Source organism: Piliocolobus tephrosceles, chromosome 3, assembly GCF_002776525.5.
Source record: "Piliocolobus tephrosceles isolate RC106 chromosome 3, ASM277652v3, whole genome shotgun sequence".
Lineage (NCBI taxonomy): Eukaryota > Metazoa > Chordata > Mammalia > Primates > Cercopithecidae > Piliocolobus > Piliocolobus tephrosceles.
Window position 1 is genome coordinate 100345971 of NC_045436.1, and position 16991 is coordinate 100362961.

Consider the following 16991-nt stretch of genomic DNA (forward strand, 5'->3'; position numbering starts at 1 on the left):
TGGCAATATTCAGTTACCTGGCAAATAAAATACAAATACATATGACAAAAGGGTAGTGACATTTATACATGTCAAATGGGATATGGATAATTATGTCCAGTTCTCAAAGTGAATTTTGCATCACTAACTGGCCTTATGCAAGCAACACTTTGTGGTGGCCTATAAATGCAGTTGTCATGCAACAGTGTTATTTACACATGCAGACAGAGAGCAATGAGATATCAAGGATTTCGTTATTATTAACACTAACACAAAACTTAAAAAAAAAAAAAAAAAAAAAGGCTTTCAAGTTCTAACACAAACACAAACCAGAGGAAGTGTAAATAAGGTCGTTCCCTGAAAGAATTTACTGAAACCTGGTCCTGATTTAGAAAAAAATACTAGACATCTGGGAAGTTCAAGGTGTTGACGGCACCATCATGTGTACCTCACCTCTTTGGTCTTTCTAAATCCCACTGAAATGACAGACACGAGAAGAAGAAAAAAAGAAAACAAGGTCCACCATCAACATATCAAGATATTTTAGAAAGTCCTGGAAAACAGAAATCAGACATAGTCAAAATAATAGATAACTAATGCAGAGGAAACTTCGACCAGTAACAGACACAGAAGAGGAATGCTACAAAGGACCTTCTTTCCAAGGAAACTCCAGAGAAACTTCACACTTGGAATCAACTGATACAAAAACCACGCTGGGCCTTGGGCCAATCACCAGGGAAGCCAGAACTGAGGCTGTAAAGCGGGCTGTCCCCAGGAGAAAGCACCCAGAATTGCTCTCTTTTACATAGTTAAGGATTTGTTCTGGGAGGGTTCCTAGTGAGGCTGCTGAATATAAAGAAAAGCAAAACAGAGACGGAATTTATTGAACCTTCATAGCGGCAAAGGCAGGAAAGGACAAAGAAAATAAGCTCCACCAATGAATGAAATTCAATAAAGCACAGAGCACAGAACAAAGCCTTCTTTCCTTTTGCAATATCATAGCGCTTATGTTTAAAAGGAGGAGGAGGAAGACAAAGGAGAAGAAGTGAGAGGGGAAGGAAGAAGAGAGAGGGGAGGAAGGAGAATGTATGCATGTATATATTTATGTATATATGTAAACACAATTAGAACCTTCATGAAAAATCGCAAAGACACGCATCAAATTGTTTACACAGCTATTTTGAGGATGGGAGAGGGGCCATATTCAACATTGTTTTAGTTTGGGAGGACTTTTTTGAATAATAAGCATAGACTACTTTATAATTTTAAAACAATATGTATTAGAAAATTTCATGGAAGAGACAGAAATTATGATCATATTCATCCAATACTATGGAAGGAAGACTTGATTCAAAATTTCAAAGCACTGAAGCAAATCTAATCATGAGCTATACTTAATTTATAGACATTCCTATAACATTTGAATACTCTCGGAAGTTTTTAAATTTTATATATCCAAAAACATTAAAAAGGTTATTTCTAGTTAAGATCACTGAATTAACTTCTATACAATTGGTACTCTTAGTGCAACAAAAACAAACAAGCAAAAAATATGCAGACACTAAGCAAGAGGTCTCTTTAACTCAAAAGCAGCATTTTCCAGGTCTTTATTAGATGAGTTTTTAACTGTACGGGTAACTCACTCACCTAATAAAGACTTCAGAATGTAATAATAAATCTTAGTGTTTATCTGATCAATATCCACGAAAGTTAATTGAACCGTCATCCTAGTATGTTAGTGATTAATTTTGTGATGATTTTGATAGCACCAAGTAAAGATAATAGTTTTTAATTTTAAAACACGATACGATTAACTTAAACTGTAATAATAGGATATGACACGTCTGTTTAGAGGCTCTGTAATAAAAGAGAACGTTCATATACCAGCTAAAACTTTAATTTCATGAAAGTAATGGCAGCATTACAGGCTCCACAGGACCAGCTGCATGCTTTTTCTCTGTTTGCCAAAAAATGTGATATAAAGAGGAATATAGTTACAGGTATTACTTCAATCTATTTATTTAATGGGGATGTCTGGATATCTCTGTACATATAATTCCAATCACTGTGCAGACCAACAGTCTCTGTCCTTTCATTTGCTACCCCAATACTATTAAGAAGTATCCTCTCAAATCACTTCCTTGCATACACTGCACTAATTTTTAATCATCCTACAAATCCTGCAACTCTTTGTGGTGGTGTTCTCCTCCTTGCACACCTCAGATTGACAAGGCCTGCTACATTCCTAATTTCTGGAGCCATTTTGTCCACCTGGAGGCTCATCCCAGGCCTAATCTCCTGCCCTTTGGCAGGAAGGATCTAGAGTTACTACAGTTTGGGTGTTTGTGCCCACAAACCTCATGTTGAAATGTGATCCCCAATGCTAGAGGTGGGGCCTGACGGGAGGTGTTTGGGTCATGGGGACAAGTCTCTCATACATGGCTTGGTGCCATTCTCAGGGTAATAAATGAGTTATTCCTCTATTACCTCCCCAGAGAGCTGATTATTAGAAAGAGTCTGGCACCCTCCTTATCCCCTCTTTGACCACAACACATATTGGTTTCAATTTACCTTCCACCACGAGTGGAAGGAGCCTGAAGCCGTCACCAGAAGCAGATACTGGCACCATACTTCAGTACAAGCCTATAGAACTGTGAGCCAAATACTCATTTTTTTAATACATTACCCAGTGTCAGGTATTCCTTTATAGCAACACAAATGAACGAAGACAAGAATGTTGCCCCAATGCTCTGGGACTCAGCATCAGCTTCCTGTTGTCATGTTGTTGTTAGCCTAGCAATAACCTTGTGGTTCAGATTTGATCACTGGTTTAATATTCTCATCCTGAGATTAATTCTCCTTACTACAACTATCATTTCGGGTCTTAGGTTATTCCCTTGAGCACAGGCCCTCCTGGACTCCTTGTATATACACTTAAGATTAGCCACCTTCCTATGACTCTGCCTAGGGGCTGAGATCCTGCTTGTGATTCAAGTCACTGGCTCCAGGTGATTTTATTAAAAACACTTAGAAACTTGTTCAACATCAACGCCTGCTGAAAAGCAAATATTCCCCAGCCATCAATTTTCAGAGCATTATAATTTGAATACAACATATTTATAGAATGAATGGTTTTACAATTGTTATTCATCTCTTGTATTACTGCCTATTGTTTTGAATTTTTTGTCTTTTTTTAGTCTCATTTCATTTTGCTTTATTTTATTTGCACGTTGTTTTTCGGCTAATTACTTCTACTGCATACTGTTTGTAATATCAAAAAGTCACCACAGCCTAAAGGCCCAAAAATATAAGTTGAAAAAAATAGTCAAATCTCTAACAATTGGTTTTAAAACATTTATCAAATGTCATTTTAATTTTTAAAAATGTATGTAAATCAATATGCCCCAAAAAGAAAAAAATATGTAAACAAAGGTGTTAACAGGGCTGTTTCTAATGGAGGAAATCATGAGGACTTTGTACAGTCATCTTCTGCTACTCTATATTTTATAATTTTTCTAGAATTAATTAATTTATTTTATTTATTACTTTTATAGTAACAGATAACAATGGATAATTAATGAATCCTGTTCCTTGATACCAGGAAGCTGTACTACATGGCGACCAAAGAGAGCAGGGCTTTGGGCTGCTCAGGGTTCAAAATCTCACTCTAGATTGACTAGCTATGGGACTGAGCAAACAGCCTAATCTCCCAAATCACCAATTTTCTCATTTGTAAGACGGAGACAATAGTAGTGCCTATCTCATAGGATGGCTGTGAAGATTAAATTTGGTAATATTTGCAAAGTCTAGCCAGGTGCCCTACAAGCTGAAAGCATTCATGAGTGACAGCTACCATCATTACTATTTAACAAAAACTTGAATGCCAGTGGTTAACATATTCATTTTGTTTCCAAAGTCTGTTTCAACCAAACTATCACACAAAGTTGCTTTTACCATGCTGCTTTTGATTACATTTCGTTTGGCCAAAATGCTATCAGTCAAAATATAATCCAGCTCCACTGCCTGCCTAGCAGAGCTCTGAAATGCTCTGCCCTGGATCTCCTGTTGTCATGCTCTCTTCCCCTGTTAACATGTTAAAGTGTTGCTCTGGTTGGGACCTCAGATACCAATCACTTGTCTGAACCATACCTAAGGTGTCCAACCATGAAGTCTGCCTGCAATTGAGGGGTTTCCAAGGATAGGGATTATTCAGTGCTAAAACTGAGAGAGTCCTGGACAAACTAGGATAGTTGGATACCCTAACTATACCCATCATGCTCTCCATAATCACATTCTTAACCCCACTTAAGATTTCCTAACAACAATATTGACTGGGTCTACCTCTTTCACCATCTCTAGGTCCAGATCAGGATTCTCAACATTTAGGGCCAGTCATATTCTCAGATACAACTCCAACACCCTACCAAGTGAACTCCCATCATCTGAATTTTCATGTCATTCTCTTATCCCCAAATCTCCTTCAAAGGTACCTGCTCCTTTTCTTCCATCCAACTAGTACACTTCTCAGAAAACACAGAGCTAATTCCTACCTTAATTCAACTGCAAAGATGCCACTTGGCCCCTTTGCTATAACTTCTCCACGTCCTCTGAGGCACAGCTCACTTTCACCCTCCTTCGAGAAACTTTCTCTAATCTACTAAATTCATGAAGGAACTTTTAATTAGGAGTTCTCTATATCAGTTGCCTTAACTTCAATTGGACACATCATTTACTTCTGTGGTTTTTGTCACTTAATTCATGTGATCAATGAATTTCTAATATGTGTTGCTCTTACCTCCCCAAAAGATGATTTTCTCAAGTGGACAAGAATTATCAAGTATAAGCTAATCTCATAATACTTGCTCAATATTTTTTAAATAATAGGTAGTAAAATAGTTGTGCCAGAAGAAAAACAACACATAAGCTTACACAACTTTTCCTTTATTTATTTACAGCTGGGAGGCTATTAAAATAATCCAGGTCATACATAGTGGTGACTCGAGAGGACTGTAGCAGTGAGTAGTGGAGGCAGTGGGAAGTAATCATCCTGAGCATGCTTTGAAGGGAAAGCAGATGCCATTTCCTGATAGATTGTATATGGAGTGTGAGAGAGGAAGGGTCAAGGATGAGTCCAAGGTAATGAAGTTTTCCCTGAAGCATTCACAGATGTTGCTGTATTTCATAATGATTCTTCTTACAGAATCGAAACAAAACACTAAGTATGAATTTTTGCTTTAAATCTATCTCTTCTGTGTATATATAAATATAATTTCATGTGGACCTTCACTAAGGTACCCTGGAATATTAGTCAATTCAGTCATTTACTATCCTTCAACAAATCTACAAAGGAGTCATTCATAATCCCCAACCAAAAAAAATTATTTTAGATGATAAATTGACTCACAAAGCCCTTCCTTCGGACAACAAATGCATTCTGATAAGAAAAGGAGAGAGTAGAATTTTGCTTCTTTGAATAAACCTGAAAAACAATACCAGTGGCTTAGATTGTATCAGACTGGTCATTTTGGTAACATCATATAATATGGAATTCAGATTTGCTGGCAAACACACACACAAAAGCTTCTCCAAATATGATAGTTGTCATGGTTTTCAAAAAATCTTTTGTAATAAAGATAAGCAAATCCAGAAAAAAAAGCAATAACCTGGCTAGGATGCTTCAGCAGAAAAGTCAGAGGTAGTGCCATGTGGTGTGGCCATTACAGAGCCTTCTCTGGAGGCAAGGGCACCGCCAAACTTCTTATGCATCAAATTAATCATTGCTAAATTCAGAAAGTTTAGAAGAGCAGTCATATAAATACAGTGATATTCAAATAACATTTCAACTGTCATGAATTTTGAATGGTTTACTTTATGTAAATGGTCTTAAACAACACTATAAGAAAAAAACTATTATCATCAGTATCTCATCTCACACTAGTAACCTAATTCTTAGATTCCCAAGGTATCTCAGCACACTGGGTGGGAAGTTCCATCACAGAAAATCAATCCGTGGGTAAGAGAATCCAAGCTCCTATGCCAAGGGCTAATATCAAGGCCTGAGGGAAAGCACTGGAGAAGCCAGCCAGATGGTAGGCTTTGGAACCCGATTAGGAATCAGTACAGCCCTCAATGTCCTCATTGTAAAATAGAAAATACAACGCCCCTGGACTTATTAGTGCTTTGGAATGGATTCTACTGCAAATGTCTGCTAATTACATGGCTAAGAACACTTAGAAGAAATAATAGTATCCCTCATTTATATAGCACTTTGCAGTTTCTAGTTTTTCATGTACTTTACCTCATCTTACCTTCATGGAACCCTTGGAGATATGGATGGAAATGTCCAGTACACTGGATAGATACTGGCTTGGGAGTCAGATAGACTTGAATTTGTATCCTAGTATATAACTTAGTAGATACAGATCTTTAGGCAAGGTTATCCTAACTTCCCTTAATCTAGCTTTCCTCATCTATAAAGTGGGTTCAATAGTATCTACTTTAAAGAATTGTTTTAGGCCGGGCGCGGTGGCTCAAGCCTGTAATCCCAGCACTTTGGGAGGCCGAGACGGGTGGATCACGAGGTCAGGAGATTGAGACCATCCTGGCTAACATGGTGATACCCTGTCTCTACTAAAAAATACTAAAAAACTAGCCGGGTGAGGTGGCGGGCGCCTGTAGTCACAGCTACTCTGGAGGGTGAGGCAGGAGAATGGCGTAAACCCAGGAGGCGGAGCTTGCAGTGAGCTGAGATCCGGCCACTGCACTCCAGCCCCGGCGACAGAGCGAGACTCCGTCTCAAAAATAAATAAATAAATAAATAAAATAAAGAATTGTTTTGAGGATCAATTAATACAGAATATGTAAAGTACACCTGGCAGATAGGAAATGGTTAGCATCAAGGTCTGTCTCCAATAGGAACTTCTCCAAAGGAGACCCTCCAACACAACTGCATTTTACGTATGGGAAAACTGAGGCTCAGAGATGAAAAATAAAGTGTAAAGATCTCACAAACAGTAAATTCTAGAGCCAATCTAGAACCTGAGGCCAGGACTAGCATCATGAGAACTAGAATAATCAAGTCAGGAATTAAGCAGAATTAGTTATGAAATTATGCAACTATAACTTTAACTTCACTAGATAAAATATTTTCCAAATGAGTCTAAAATAATCCAATGCATTTAAGGGCTGAAGGGAATTTGGCCCCATATAATTTTTTATTCTTTCTCTTTAATTCAGCGACTTACAAAATTATTCTTTTTTGGTCAAGCACTGGGCTCAAAACATATAGTTTACTTTGTGGCCTCAGTCTCCAGTACAGGAGAAGCTTACATTCCACTACCTAGCTACATCTGATATTAACATATTCTTAGAGTAGTTCCTTATATGTGGCATATAACAGGAAGAACACTTAAGACTTATCTTCTGGCTTTGGCTTGGCCACTCTGAGGCTCTGTCACCTCAGGGAAGCCTCTTATCATCAGAACTCTTATTTTATCTGCAAAATGATGGAGTTGGACTTTATAATCTCATCCTTTCTAGAGCTAGACTCAATCGCAAGTGAAATAAACTCATCTTTGGGGAGTCTAGTTAATGAATTTAAAAGGGAAAGTACATATACAGGTTGATCTGATTACTGCTTTCCCTCTCAGACCTCACCCTACTAAAACAAAGCATGGTATGGAATTAAGAGAAACACTGAACTTGGATTCCTATGAAAAACTGGAATACCCAACCTTGTAAGGCTGAGAGGCCCATTCTCCAAAATTACATAGAGTAACATAAGTCATGCTTTGATAAGATTTTATCAATGTGACTACTTCTGTATTGTGGTAATGGCTAGGACCAAATGAACTCAAGATGCATTCCAGTCTAATTATTTCTGCTTCTATCACTACACAGAAACATTTACGCCTAGATATCTAGGAGATAAATCTAATTTTCAAATTCTCTATGACCCTTCCACATCCGGCATTATGTGTATACCTCAACTTTCTCTGATAATTTGCCCTTTGTCTCTTCTCAAGTGCCATGCCTCACTAGCATAAATCTATCCTAATGAACTCATACATCTGAGGTTCAGTTCTGCTATTTCAAAACAGTAAAAGTCTCTTGTTTCACAAGGAAATACTAGTCCCCACTGTGTGCAAATAAATACAACTCCAGGAGAGGCCACGGGTAATTTGGTATTTCAGCTGTATCTGTACGTCGCTTAACTCAGTTTTTGTTTACTTGTTGGCAGGCTGCTATCTACATGTGGACACTGTAAGAAAAACCACGATTGTGAAATTGGCAAAGGCACAATTCATCGTATTGAAAAGGTAGTAAACTGTGAAAATCCACACTATCCAGCTAACATGATTAATGGGTAATCCACAGGAAAGGGAATTATCTTCAAAACAATGCAAGGGCTTACAAATGAACAATTTATACCAGTGTAGAGGAAAAAATAAGTCTCTGGACTGCTATCCAATAATCAATAGAAGTAAAAGACAAGCGATGAAGGTGCAAAAAAAGAAAACAGAATGAAACAGTAAAGATTTCATATTTAATATCCTCTCACATAAAGCTTCTTTACTAAACTCCTGAATCAGCCTTAACCTGTGTATCAATATGTCTATAGCGCTCAACCTACAAAGCTGACAAACATCAAGAAAAAAAATCATTTCCACATTAAAATTCACAAAATGTATCTATAATCCAACAATAAAACCAAAAGTCTTTGAAATAAGACATAAATGTAATAGACCATAGGACTCCTGTTTATTCACTCTTCTCACAGTAAGAGGACTTTCCCAACTTGCCATGTGACACAGAAAGTTACCTTTGGGGTGTGGGTATTTTGAGTTTGGCCAGGTGACTTGCACTGACTGATGAAATGTGAACAGAAGCAAAGTGAACCGCGTCCAAGTGAAAGCTTTAAAAATCATCACATTTTGGCCACTGCTCTCTTTCCCCTCTGCCAGGAAAACACATGTCCCTGATAAGGGTTGTATCTTCAGATGCCATGTGGAGCCAAGCTGTGGACAGAGCCATAGCCTCTGGCAGCCTATACTTTTATCAGCAAGAAATAAACCTCTGCTGCTATAAACCATTAAGAGTTTAGGGTTGTTCATTGGAGCAGTCTTCTGAGCAAAAACTGACTAAAGCAAAATAATATTCTTAAAAACTTTTTTATTTGAAAATAAGAAGCAAGTGACTTGAAATCAAGGAAAATAATGTGAGGCAGAAAATGACAGATGTATTTAAAACAAAGAACAGGGCAGGATGTACTGATTTTATGTTCAGAGTTGCATTAATCAGGCCCTATAAGAAAAATGAAGTTTCAAAGAACTGCAAATAAAATCTTGTTTGCTAGTCATAACTTATAATCAGTCATACAGTGAGGAAACAGTTTAATATGATTCCTAAGAACAGAATAGTATACTAAACAAAAAAATCAAATCTATAAGCAAAGAATATCAATCACAAATTACTAACATATGTGTGTATGTATACACATATTTTTCTCTGAGGGGCTCAAGCAGAGATAGTAATGTTTGAACCATCTCATGACACAAATCTGATATCAGGGAGAAAAGAATCAACAGAAAAGAACATAAAATAAACAGAAGAAGTCGCTACTTTTTCTTGCGATGTGAGCTTGGGTAGCAGTGGCTTTTGAAAGAAAAATATATACACTTCACCTCTTTTATTTAAAAATAAGTTTTCAATATTGACAAACCATGAAAGTGTTGAATCAGATAGTGCTGCGGAGGAGAGAGCAGCCATTTTATACACAAATGATTAGAGGGCAGACATGTTCTTATTGCAAATTTACTTTATTTACATCAGAAGCGCTTTTAACTGACCTCCCCTTAATTGGGTGCTAAACTTAACTGACACTCTGCATACCACAAAATCTACTGAATGATGCCCCACGTGAAGTCTTCTCAATTAGGAAGCTGCTGTCTTCTTGTTTGCCCACACATTCTGTTCCTACCACCTGACTGTCAGGCATGCTTCTCCCAGTCCCACACATTCATTCCTACACCTGTTCAAAACACTGAGGACAAGTTACTGTAATCATATAATTTAACTACATTTTAAATAAAGATAGCTGAGTAAGAAAAATTCAATTGTTTCTAAGAAAATCAACTGAACGTGTTGAAAAGTCTTAAAGATAAGTCTATAAAAGAAATGGTCAAATTATATGAGGCAAAACAATTATAAAAGATAGGAGAAAATCACAACTCTAGAAAGACTCTGAACTTAAAAAAAGATTGCTTTGCAAGAGTCTACTTATACTACTCTAAAAAGAGTAAAACTGGATATTGAGTGGTTATGAAAAAATATGACAGCAAATGCTAATAAGAGAACCTATACTTAGAACTAAGAAAGCTTTGGTCATAAATCAGTACATTGGCAAATAAAGATAGATTTATAAAACTTAAGGTAAAATAAAATGTTTGAAGTATCAAGTCTATGATGCCATACTGGGGTCAACTTTTATCAACTTAATATGAATTGGTCCATATCACATCAGAAAAGAGAGTGTCAACTATATTATTATATAAGCAGGTCTGAGGAACAGGCCCCCCATACATGCTTCCTAACCATCTGTGCTGGTCCTATCAGAGTCTTTTCCATGTTCATCTGTATTTATTTAGCTGAATCCCCAACTGGGTTGGAAGCTCCATGGGGAAGGGATTATACACCCAACTTCTATTAGTCCATTCTCACACTGCTATGAAGAAATACCTGAGACTAGGATATTTATAAAGGAAAGAGGTTTAATTAACTCACAGTTCTGCATGGCTGGGGAGGCCTCAGCAAACTTACAATCATGGCAGAAGGCACCTCTTCTGGGGGAAGGGGAGATAATCAGTGCCCAACAAATGAGGAAGCCCCTTATAAAACCATCAGATCACGTGAGAACTAAATCACTGTCATGAGAACAAGGTAGGGAAACTGTCCCCATGATTCAATTATCTCTACCTGATCCCTCCGATGACACATGAGGATTATGGGAACTACGATTCAAGATGAGAGCTGGATGGGAACTCAGCCAAACTTTATCACAAATTATATATAAATTATTCCCCAAATATTCATTTATGCTGTATTGCATGAGAATTAGCTAAACACAAACCTCTCCTCTCCCTGGCCTCCTCACTTCCCCATGAGCTTGTGAGCCCGCTGAGGGCAGGCACTATACCATATTGACCTTTGTGTCACCTCAGTACCTAATTTGACACTTTGCTCACTGAAGGTTATCAACAAAGTATCTGCTGAATTGAATCAAATATGAGAAAAACATGTCATTTCCTTTTGAATTAGTAACACAGTAAAGGCAAGAATCTCATTCAGAAAGTAGAATGAGCTACAATGGGGTTGTAGAATAAATTTCCTATTCTCAACAAATTCTTAAGAAGTCAAAAGTTGGTCAACAGTTGAGAGGGTGAGAAGGTTTCATCCAAATCTTAAAAAAAGATTAGACAAGCAACTATGCTCCCTGGAAAGAGAACCAGCATTACGCCAAGCATACCCCCATTTGACATACTAGAAACGTATTAGATAGCTGAAAGTTTATTCAACACATTTACTACAGCATATAATGTGCAGAGTATTCAATACCCACACATATAAGGCTGGTCCTTCCCCCCCTGGACTTTATATGCCCTCAGGGGAAACAGAACAAACAGGTTAAGTAACAGTACAGTGGTCCCCTTCTTATCTGCACTTTTGCTTTCTGCTATTTCAGTTAACCTTGGTCAACAGTGGTCCAAAAATATTCAATGACAAATTCCAGAAATAAACAATTCATGAGTTTTAAATTGGGTGCCATTCTGAGCAGCGTGATGAAATCTAATGCTGCCCTGCTTCATCCCACCTGGGACAGGAGTCTTCCCTTTGTTCAGTGTATCCATGCTGTAGATGCTACTCATTCATTAGTCACTTGGAAGCCTTCTCGGTTATCAGACCAACTGCCACCTGTCACAGTGCTTGTGTTCATGTAACCCTTATTCTACTTAGTAATAGCCCCAAAATGCAGAGTGGTGATGCTAGCAACTTGGATATTCCCAAAAGAAGTTGTAAAATGCTTCCTTTAAGTGAAAAGGTGAAAGTTCTTGACCTAATGAGGAAAGAAAAGAAAAAAACATAATATGCTGAGATGGACAACATCTATGCTAAAAATGAATCTTCTACCATAACACTTCGAGGAAGGAAAAAGAAATCTATACTAGTCTTGCTGTTGCACCTCAAACTGCAAAAATTATAGCCATGGTTCATGATAAGTGCTTAGCTAAGATGGAAACGGCATTAAATTTGTGGATAAAAGACAGGAACAGAAATGTGTTCCCAGTAATTACAATCAGACTTGGTACTATCCAGTTTCAGGCATTCACTGGGGATCTTGGAACATATCCCCAAAGAAGGGGCTACAAAGTGTAAAAAGGAACAAGATAGTTGTACAGAGTACAGAGAATAGTGGTTACAGAATTGTTTGGGGTAGTTTCATGCTGATGTTTGAAACTCACTCTGAATATGTGAAAACTAGATAAGTTCTAGACAATATAATATTAGTAGGGAATGGGCTCATTAAAATAGGGAAAACAATACTAGCAAGGTCAAAACACTAAGAAAAGTAGATTTATGCTATAAAAAGCAAAAGTAGATTTATGCTATAAAAATCTAGCTTAGTTATTACAGGGAAGTTATAAACGATCAGACTAAAAAGTAGCTTCAACATGTGGAGGGACTGAAAAGTCAGGCACAGATTAAACATGGCCTATGGGTTGCACATTTGAAAAAAACTAGTTGAAAGTAGCCTGTAAGAAATGTTCATTTGATCAATGTGATGGTTAATTTTATATGTGCTGAATATTTGTGTGCCCCCAAATTCATATGTTGAAATCTAATTTCCCATGTAATGGCATTCAGAAGTGGGGTCTTTGGGATGTGATTAGGTCATGAGGATGGATCTCTCATGAATGGGATTAGTGCCTTAGAGAGCTCCCTTGTTCTCTTCCCCAACATGAGGTTACAGCAAAAAGACAGCTGCCTATGAAACAGGAAGCAGGCCCTCATCAGACAACTGAAACAGCAGACACCTTGATCTTGGATTTCCCAACCTCCAGAACTGTGAGGAATAAATTTCTGTAGTTTATAAGCTACCCAGCATATTCTATTTTTGTTACAGCAGCCTGAACAGACTAAGACAATGTATCAACTGGACTAAGACATGGAGTGTCCAGATATTTGGTCAAATATTATTCTGCGTGTTTCCGTGAAGTTGTTTTTAGATGAAATCAACATTTATATCAGTAGACTAAGTAAAGCAGATTACCCTAAAAAGTGTAGGTGGGCCTTATCCAATCAGTAGAAGGCCTGAATAAAACAAAAAGGCTGACCCTCCTCCAAGCAAGAGAATTTCAACTATCATCAAGCAAGGAATTTGGCTTTTCATGCCCTCAGACTCAAATTCAGGTATTTCTGTGTCTCAAGTCTGCCTGCCTTTGGACTGAAACTACACCATCATTTCTCCTGGCTCTCATGCCTTTAAACATGAACCAGAATTACACATGTGCTCTCCCAGTTCTTCTTCCTGACTCACCTCCATATAATCCTTCAATGTCAACAATTTTTAATTCTATGATTGTTTTCACGTAACTAATTTGAAAATAGTTCTGATAAAGATAAATCATATGAAGAATTATTGAGCACTTATGAGCTCTTAGGACTTGAGCACATAAGGTGAAGCACTTAGGACTAAGTATAACATAATGAAATAAAATACAGTACCTATTCCTAAAGAGTTTACAGTATTCCTAAAGAGTGGAAATAGCCATTAATCAACCACCAAGGAAATAAAAATAACTTGATGAATGTGAAGACAAAGAGCAACATGGTGCTATTGAAGTATACAATAGAAAACTGATGTAGTCTAGAGTTCAAATAGGAGAAACCTAGCAAAGGGAAAATATGTGTGTGTGTGTGTGCGTGCATGCACGCAACTGTGCCTGTGTGCATGCATGTACACACATATTTGAAAGTTGTAGAATAAAGATGATATGGTTTGGTTGTGTCCCCACCCAAATCTCATCTTGAATTCCCACATATTGTGGAAGGTAACTCATAGGGACAGGTCTTTCCAGTGCTGTTCTTGTGATAGCGACTAAGTCTCACAAGATTTCATGGTTTGAAAAATGGGGGTTTCCCTGCACAAGCTCTCTCTTTGCCTGCCACCATCCATGTAGGATGTGACTTGCTCCTCCTTGCCTTCCACCATGATTGTGAGGCCTCCCCAGCCATGTGGAACTGTAAGTCAACTAAACTTCTTTTTCTTCCCAGTCTCTGGTACATCTTTATCAGCAGCATGAAAACGGACTAATACAAAAGGAAAGGAACTCGCACATTGAATAGCTGGGTAAAAGAATATAAGCTATAAAGGTGAAAGAAAAAAACTGGTTTCAGGGAAGCCAACAAAAGATGAGTTGAAAGATAGAGGTAGCTGTCCACAACACCTAATGTTGCCTTGGAGTCTAACAAAAGGAAGTCTGAAAAGCATCAAGTGGCTTCATGACAAGAACAGAACTAGTAACCTGAGAGAGAACAAACAGAAGGCCAGAGGGAAGCAGAAACCAGGTTAGTGTGGGTGGCAGAGTACGCTGGAGGTAAGAAAATGAAGACACAGCTTATAGACAATTGAAGGAAGGAGAGGATAAAGATCAAATGGAGAGAAGGGATAACCTACAAGGCAAGTGTTCATCAGAAAGAGAAACAGGTAGAAGATGTGTTCTTAAGAAAGAGGAGGGCATATTTCTCTATTCTAGGAAAAAAGAATGAGAAAGTGTGCATTTGTAAGGCAGTGTGAATGCTGATGTCAGAAGTTCAGGAATATATAAGTATTGTTTATTAACATCTTTCCTAATATTCCAAAAAAAGAAAAATATATGTTTTATAATATCTTTTTAATTTTAATATATTTCCAAATGTTAACAAAGACTATTACATCTCTTCTTGGTCTTTTTGCTAAGATCAAGTATAAAACAGGATACTTGTATTTTTCTATAGAAACATCCTCTTAAGCACTGAAAGTGCTCTCAATTCCAAATGACTTCTAACCCATGATTTCTCCTGTAAGTCTTACAGTTAGATACTTTATTAGCTTTGGTGTTAGATCAATTGTAAACATCACCACAACTCATATATATAAATTGTACTTAAAATATATATGTATAATTGTTGTAAAATGTACAAGTATTCATCTGAATCTTCTAGATAAAAACTGATTATTATGCTCATCATCTCTCTCTAACTGAGGGAATCTAGATACCAAAACTGCATGTTTGACTGGCTAGGTTTCGTGAAAGGCTCTGTTCCACCACTTTCAAGCTCTATATACTTGGGTTCAGTTTTTTCATCAGCAAAATGGGAATATTACTACTACTGTAGGGGGGATTGTTAGAATTAAATAAGACAATATATCTAAAGTGTTAAGCATAGTGCCAATTACTATTAGTCACATCGACTATTTTTATCATTATTATTAATAAACCCAATATAAACGGCTATGTGCCACAAGATTTATATAGAGTGAAAATCAGATGTTCTGAGGCTATTCTACCCATCTGCCTATCAAATTCACCATGCTCTGGAGGTGACTTCCAGCACCATCTCCACCAATCTACCACCAACATACTCAGGAATTGCCATGCCTGACTTTCAATCCAACACTAAGTCTACAGGGACTGGTTACTACAACTACCTGATTGTTATGAGGCTAGTGATACTGTTATAAGGCTAGGTTTCCTGAAGGATATATTTAATCTCTGAGGTGCCTGCTGATGCAAAATTTCAATAATTTGATAAATTTGTATGATGCATCAAAGTGATTCCATTTGAAGTCTCATTTCATAAGCATGGATAATAAAAGTTTTTTTATGTTTGTTCTGTTTTGTTTTTACTTATTGACTGACTTTCTAGAAGTAAAACATTATCACAGAGCTTCCCTATGGGTTCTAGGTGATGTCAACAGAATTAAAAATCATCAACTTTATTCAATAGCAAGGTGCAAAGTATTTCAAAGGCTTGTGATATTAATATTTTACATACAACTTACACTTTTACATACAACATTACATTATTCCAACCAATGTCATGTTGCATGTGAAATATCTGAAACAAAGCAGGTTATACTTACAAACTTTAATATAAAAATATAAATGTTTGATAATGAACATTTTACATTTGATAAAGTAAAGTACAAGCCACCTTTGGGAGGCCGAGATGGGCGGATCACGAGGTCAGGAGATCGAGACCATCCTGGCTAACACGGTGAAACCCCGTCTCTACTAAAAAACACAAAAAAACTAGCTGGGCGAGGTGGCGGGCGCCTGTAGTCCCAGCTACTTGGGAGGCTGAGGCAGGAGAATGTTGTAAACCCAGGAGGCAGAGCTTGCAGTGAGCCAAGATCCGGCCACTGTACTCCAGCCTAGGCGACAGAGCGAGATTCTGTCTCAAAAAAAAAAAACAAGAACAAGCCACACATAGATGCATGCTATATTCCAAAGTACAGAAATGGGCATGGAATTAATTAAGTCACTGAGGGAAAGTTCTCAAAAGCCTAGTTGAGTTTACATTCTACTACTTGGAGAAGTGTAGCATTAATTCTCAGTAAGAATGACTATGCCCCTTTTTGTTCCTGTCTACTGTCTGCAAAACTAATAAAACAGAAATGTGTAAACCACCATAAAGTGTGCATAGCCATATCTCAAAGGACTTCATTAACCACAGGAAAAGAAACCAGAAAATGACTCTGTTTTAATCTCTGTCCACTGAGGTGAATTAAATAATATGACCATTAAGTACCAGCTTAAGAAATCACAGACACACTAGTCAAATGATTACCCATTTAATTAAGTATAATAAGACAGTATATATAGTTTTGACATAAACTAACTATGATAATGATTCATACAATTACTTTCTAGACTTCTGTTAAACAAAGCTCCACGTGAAAGGAAGGCCCA

The 16991-nt window shown here is 37.4% G+C and overlaps 1 protein-coding gene across 3 annotated transcripts in view; it reads right to left on the bottom strand.

The window, feature by feature from the left end:
• PRDM5 (PR/SET domain 5) overlaps positions 1-16991 on the bottom strand; it is a 232686-nt gene that overhangs the window by 127028 nt on the left and 88667 nt on the right. The gene's annotated exons all lie outside the window — the stretch shown is intronic.